This window comes from Cicer arietinum, chromosome 5 (genome assembly GCF_000331145.2).
Source record: "Cicer arietinum cultivar CDC Frontier isolate Library 1 chromosome 5, Cicar.CDCFrontier_v2.0, whole genome shotgun sequence".
Classification (NCBI taxonomy): domain Eukaryota; kingdom Viridiplantae; phylum Streptophyta; class Magnoliopsida; order Fabales; family Fabaceae; genus Cicer; species Cicer arietinum.
Window position 1 is genome coordinate 39,125,897 of NC_021164.2, and position 6,835 is coordinate 39,132,731.

General features: G+C 30.8%; 1 long non-coding RNA gene across 3 annotated transcripts; it reads left to right on the forward strand.

The window, feature by feature from the left end:
- On the forward strand, positions 1–4,521 carry LOC105852113 (uncharacterized). 3 transcript variants are annotated; one of them, XR_012162915.1, is made up of 4 exons: positions 1–229; positions 453–504; positions 2,199–4,120; positions 4,259–4,521. It is a non-coding gene; the product is annotated as an uncharacterized lncRNA (long non-coding RNA). The 3 variants fall into 3 exon arrangements; XR_001143891.3 differs by having other exon boundaries at positions 2,202–4,120; XR_001143890.3 differs by lacking the exon at positions 453–504 and having other exon boundaries at positions 2–229.
- Positions 4,522–6,835: the final 2,314 nt, after the last annotated feature.

Sequence of the window (6,835 nt, forward strand, 5' to 3'; positions counted from 1 at the left end):
TTTTTCACTAAACACATAAGAAAACTAAACCCTGGCCCCAAAATTCAAAATGGTTGAATCCTAGCCCTAAACCAATTTGTGCTCTGCTCTCCTCCTCATACTCTCTTCGGCAGTGGTGCAACATCTTCACCGTCATGTCTAACATTGTAATCCTTCACATTTCACCTCCGACGTAATCCTTCTCGTCTCGATCGCAACTTCGCCATCGCATCTCAACTTTTGTACCATCGTAAGTGTCGCGCGCCACTTATGTTTTACTCGTTATTGTTTCTCATTGTTGTTCCATTTTTCATTTTCGTGAATTGCATATCAAACAAAGTTTCATTTATTGATCATTCTACATTTTGGTGAGTTGGGGTTTTCATTTTCTTCTGATTTAGGGGTTTTCCTTCTAATTTAATGTTGTGTTTAGTTTTTTGATCATTTTCAATTTTCAAATGTTTTGGTTGCAGATCTTGTGTTTTCTAAGATTGGATTTGTTTTGCTGCTCTTCAAATATTGAAAGTAAGAAAACTGTTGTTTTACATGGATTAGTTTCACTCATCTTCAAATCATGTGTAGGTTGAATGAATCTAAGGAAAAATTGTGTTGATTTTTGAGGAAAAAGGATTATGTTGAAGATCCATTTATTGAATCAATTTGTCAAAATAAAAAACAAAATAGCAGTACTAGTCATATCTTATTTTAATAATAGTGTTGAATTTTGATGTGATTGAAATTTTGAAATTGAATTAGAACTAAGAAGATATGTAAATTTTGATTTAATGGTCTTGGGTAATTAAGGAAGGATATGTAAACTAATTAAACAAAGTGGTTTGGCCTTATGATTGAATTTTTTTGATTCCAAACCATTCCACTTCTGTCCGTTCAAGATTTTCAAACATAGCCTTGTGATTGACTTGCGTTACGTCTCTAAATCCTCAAGCACCTTTTAGTGAAAAATTCATTTTGACTACCTTGATTGAAAGTGTTGAAATTTAGTATATTAAAAGTTGGATTTTGAAAGGTTATGCACCTGTTGATTAAAGTGTATCCATAAATGTAATCATACTTTCTAAACTTTTTTTGTTTAATATACATGGAAAGTTTATTGATTTCATTTATTATGCACAAGATTTACAGATGAACATGTTAATGTTTAGTTTGTTTTATGATTTGTTACTTTTGTGTTGATTGTGTAATAATTGTGCATTATGTCTCCAGTGGAATGCTTGTCCATAACACTTAATTATTTGGTTTATGATCAGCTCTGTTCTGTGTTTGAGTTGGTGTTTACAATATATACATGTGTGAGCTCATATTGATCAGTTGTTATATGTTATACTCTTTTTTGTAAAATGTATACATTAACACTATCTATGCAGATTAATGTAGGACATTTGCATTCATTTTAAAAGTAAAATAAATAAATAAAATAACGCCTTGAATTTGGTTTATATGTGACACAAGAGTTCACTATGCATTTCTTCATCTGGACTTACACTCTTACATTTTTCTTCAGAGTCTGATTGTTTCTTCATATTTTTTTAGAGAGTTTTTTTTTTTAATTTTAAAATATTTAAAATTGGATAAATTTTCTTGACAAGTTATTTAGTACGTTTGCGAATGTTAAAACTATTTCTTTCTGGAAAATTACTCTAAAAAAAGTCTATACTTAAATGCAAAATTTTCCAAAGTTGAAACAATTGTAGTGTTATGGCTCTATTTAATGCTACATGCCTACATCTATATGAACTTTATTATATAAACAGATATATTCGGTGAAACATTTCATATAAAATCTGAAGTTAAAAAAGAGGCTCTTTGAGCTTGTTTCCATGACGCCCATTGATATTTTGGTGTCTCTAGGCTGGTAGGTTTTCTTTCTAATGTTCCATGTAGAAAAGTCTTTCTTCTTTTGGCTACTATCTTACATTTATGCATTGTTATTATTGATGAAGTAATTTTGATAAGCACTAACGTTAACTCTACCCTTAAGTAGTCCATATTGATTGATATTAGTCTTGATAGATGTGTTATTTATTTTTCTATGTTTATGATTTTTTACATTGGAGTATTGATCAATGCAATTTGAATGTTCTCAAGGGGACTTAACTCATGTCCTATTAAATCATTGCTCCCAATACAAATTTTTTTGTTAGTCCTTTACTAGTGTCTTGAAATAATTTTTGACATGCATCTCTTGTCAATTTTTTTAGTAGAACACCAACATGAATGGTCATGATAACATTGTAGACTCTGAGATGGAAGGGAGTTTTGATTCTATTCCTCCTCCTTCAGTTTCAAACACTACCATGTTGTCGCCTAAGCGTAAAAATAGGTCGGAAGCATCGAATCATTTTACCCCACAACAAGGCAAAAAAGATCAGCAAAATGTGGTCGCACGATCCAATATAGCAGTGGAACAATTGCGATGCGAGCCCATTTGACAATATGTGAAGATTATCTAGAAAATGTGGCAAATAGAGAGCATGAATTAGCTTCATGTTCAATCGAAGTAGGGAAGTTGTTAGTTCATCATCTTCTTTTCCCAACTTTGACCAAGAAGTCGAATTGACTTGATGAACATGTTTGTAGCCATGGAAATCCCGTTTCGACAAGTGGAACATCCATATTTTCATAAGTTTGCTAATGGTTTACAACTATGGTTTAACTTTCCATCATGCACTACACTAGCACGTGATATTTTAAAGCAATTGGAGACAATAAAAAGAAGGCTGAAGAATATTTTGTCACAACATTGTCATCGAAGATATCTCACCACTAACACTTGGACATCCACCCAAGATTTTAATACATGTGTCTCGCATCTCATTTCATTGATAACAATTGGAAGTTGCAGAAAAGGATTTTAAATTTTCTCCAAGTCACTAACTACACGGGAGAAATAATGGCCAAAACGGTTAAACAATGCTTAAATGGTTGGGAGTTAGGTCATGTGCTTAGTGTGACAATGGATAACGCCTCCTTAAATTATATTGGAATTCAATATCTCAAAAGATGGCTTCTATCGCAGAATGGTCTAGTTTTGAACGGAGAGTACCTTCACACGCGATGTTGTGCACATGTATTAAATCTTATTGTGAAGGATGGAATGAGCTTAATAAACGTTTATATTTTGAGAATTCGTGGAGCTGTGAAGTATGTTAGACGTTCTTCTTCGAGATTTCATAGATTTAAGAAATGTATTGATCTTGAGTTAAATTATAAAGATTATGCTGGATTAGATTCAAAGACTCGGTGGAATTCAACTTACACAATGTTGAATGTTGCTTTGAAACATGAAAAGACCTTTACGGAGTTTGAATTCAAATACCAGAAATATGTTAATGAAGTGAATAAGGAAAAAGATGTTCCTACACCTAAAGATTGGGAACATGTTGCCTTAATTCTTCCATTCCTGAAGTTATTTCATGAAGCTACCGTTTCAGGATCTTCTTATTTAACAAGCAACTTGTATATGTTCGAGGTTTTTGGTGTCAAAATGAAAATTGTTGAAATGTCTAATAATGAAGATGAAAAAGCCAAGTCAATGGTTAAAAAGATGAAGGCGAAATACGAGAAATATTGGGGAGATCCTACTTGCCTGAATATGTTGTTGATTGCTATTGTTTTACACTAGTAATGATGCCACTTCTTTGAAAGAAAAATGAGATTCATGTTTGAAGTCTATCTATGAGGAGTATTCTATTAGGGTGGTTCTCCTCTAGGTAATTCTTCTAATTTGTCAGATGCTTTTAATGAAGTTGGTGATTCTTGTGATTGTTCTTAATTCTACAAATCAAACGAGTGCAGTACACCAAAATCTGAATTAGGAGAGTATTTGGATGAACGTTTAGAAAAACCTTGTCCGGATTTTGATTTACTTAGATGGTGGAAGGTGAACACAAGTTGATTTCCTATACTTGCAAGAATTGCAAGAGATGTTTTGGCTATACCTATATCCACTATAGTCTTTGAATCTGCTTTCAGTACTGGAGGAAGAGTACTTGATCCTTATCGTAGCTCTTTGACACAACTGCCATGGAAGCCCTTATTTGTACCCAAGATTGGCTCGAAGAAGCATCTTTATCATTTATTATTAGTGAGGATCTTGAAAATCTTGAGCAAATTGAGCAAGGTAAGATACATAAAGGTGTATTTAACAGTGTGTTTACTTATTATATTATTGAGCAAGGTAAGATACATAAAGATGTATCTTACAAATTGAGCAAGGTAAGATACATAATGAAATGTCTTTTTTTTTTTTTTTTTGCAGAAATACTTTCTTCCTAAGATGCTGCTAGTTGTTTGGCCTCTGTTACACTAGTTAATAATTGGTTCTGTATCATGTATTGCAAAACTATTTCAATTCTACAATTATTGTTCGAATGATTGTTAAACTCCTAGATAATATATGTATATGTATATATAAGGTTCAATGTCAACTTCAATTTAGATTATTATAAGTACACAAATGTGTCTTTGGTAGGTGGGCTAAACATTAGAATTTCAGTTTATAATGAGAAGAGTATTGTTGTAGTTTTTGAAATTTAATTGAATGATTTATGTTGTAGTTTTTAAAATTTATCATTTAAGAGTTGAAACTTAATTGTAGTTTTCATTATCAAAGAAGGGAAATGTGTTTTTAAAATTTATCATTTAAGTATTGAAAGTTATGTGTTTTCAAATAAATTCACTATTTATTGACTCAAAATCACTTAAAAAATAAGTTTTTGTTACAAATATTACAATTAAACTTGTTTTAGAACCAAATTTTTTTAAAAAAAATCACTTAGCAACTGATTTTAAAACCAATCTTTTAAAAAATTCACCGAAAAATCCATTTTAAACAATTTAGTAAAAATCGGTTCGAATTGGTTTTAATAAAAATCGGTTTGAAATTGGTTCAAATATATTAAACCAGTTCAGAACTGAACTGTAACTGGTTCAAAACATAACTGGTTTTTTTGAAAGTGATTTTTAAAAACAGAACTGAACTGTTAATGTAGTGTAATGCAGTTTGTTTTTTGGATCATGAATGCCCCTAATTGTGAAACTGAAATAACTTTACCCACCATTTGTATGAAATTCCACGAAGAACCAATCCTTCAGAAAAACCAAAAGTAACCTTTTCTAGACACAGCTCTTTCACAATCACAATCCCATACTACTTGTGTTATCTCTTCTGAAAAATTCTTTCATTAACAACCCATACTTAGGGGTGGGAATAGGTCAGGCCATACCAGACTTTCAAAGGCATGAGTCTGGCCTACGATTTATTTTTTAGGCCTAAATCTGGCCTACGACCTATCATAGGCTTTTTTTTCGGTCTGGCATGACCTTTTTAAAAGTCTGGTCTGCCCTGGAAGCCTATTTAAAATAATTTTTAAAAATATGAAACAAACATCCTTTAAACCATAAAAAATAATTGTGTCAAATAATAGTTTTTTTTTTAAACAAACACACTCATTATTACCTCTTAAACAAATATGGAACGACTACTAAGTGATTGACTAATTGAACGGCTACCGAATATGGAACAACTACTGAATATGGAATGCTCACTAAGTGATTGCCTAATTGATAAAATTTAAAATAGGAAATAATATTATTAATATAATAATAATAATAAATAATATTAATAAATAATAAAATATATATAGGTCGGCCTGTTAGGCCTAATATGTTTTTTTATAAGTCTGAGTCTGACCTATTTAAATAAATAGACTTTAAAAACAATCTGAACCTAGTCTTTTTATTAAATAGGTCAGACCATAAGTAGGTCAGGTCATAGGCCCCTGACGGACGGTCTAGTCTATTCTCATCCCTACCCATACTACAAGCATTTTTTGTGTTTGATTACATTCATATAACAATCTATTGAATAATAAATTTTTGTGTTTGATTACATTCATGTAACAATCCATTGAATAATAAATTTGTCTTGCGAAAAGATAAATACTTGATCAAAAACTCCAAATTCTAATTTAGAAATGATTATGGACACAAAATCAAAATTACTTAAAAATATCTAAACATGTTTAAATTTATTTATATGCATCTAGAATCACTTTAGACTTAATAGAATCCAAATATACTCCGTCTAAAAGTAAAATTTCAAACTTATTAAAATTTGAATTAAAAATAATTAATTTTTAATCTAATAAAGAAAATAATTATATTTCTAATGAGAGAAGTTATTTTTTGAAAATATAGAGTCAATGTAAAATAAAACATATGTTAATTGTAGTGGTATTTTAGAATCACATCATTAAATAAAATGAAAATGACCTTATTTTGCAAAATTAAAATTAGACCAATTAAGCGTATTTTTTTTTTATTCTAAAGAATCTATTGATATATTTCAAACATACTGAATGAGGAAAGAGGAGCATCGCAGGGTTTTAGGTTTGGATCCACGCCTCAGCTTGAGCCGAACCAGTAAAACTAATTTGAGTAAACAAGAATGATCCGATTTCCCCCAAAAAAAGAAAATATAATTTTTATAAGTTTTATAATTTTTGAAAACCTTTCTACGAACAAACAAGAAAAACTTAGAAGGCTCAAATCCAGTGCATGTTCTCACCACACTAACTCACTATCCTACCCACTCCCTTACTCTATTTCTTCAATTTTTCATTAACGAAAGTGATAAGCTTGTAACATACTTCTGTTTTATTTTATTAGCAATTAGCAAAACTCGGTTGTCTTTACCTCACTCAAGACTTTGATATTCCAATCCTTCATGTCTTGATAGGTTTTGTCGCTCTGAATGTTTTTTGTGTGGGGAAGGTTTCCATTTCAGACTTGGAAATACTTCAAAATAAGGTAACTTGTTGCGGTAGAAAATTTG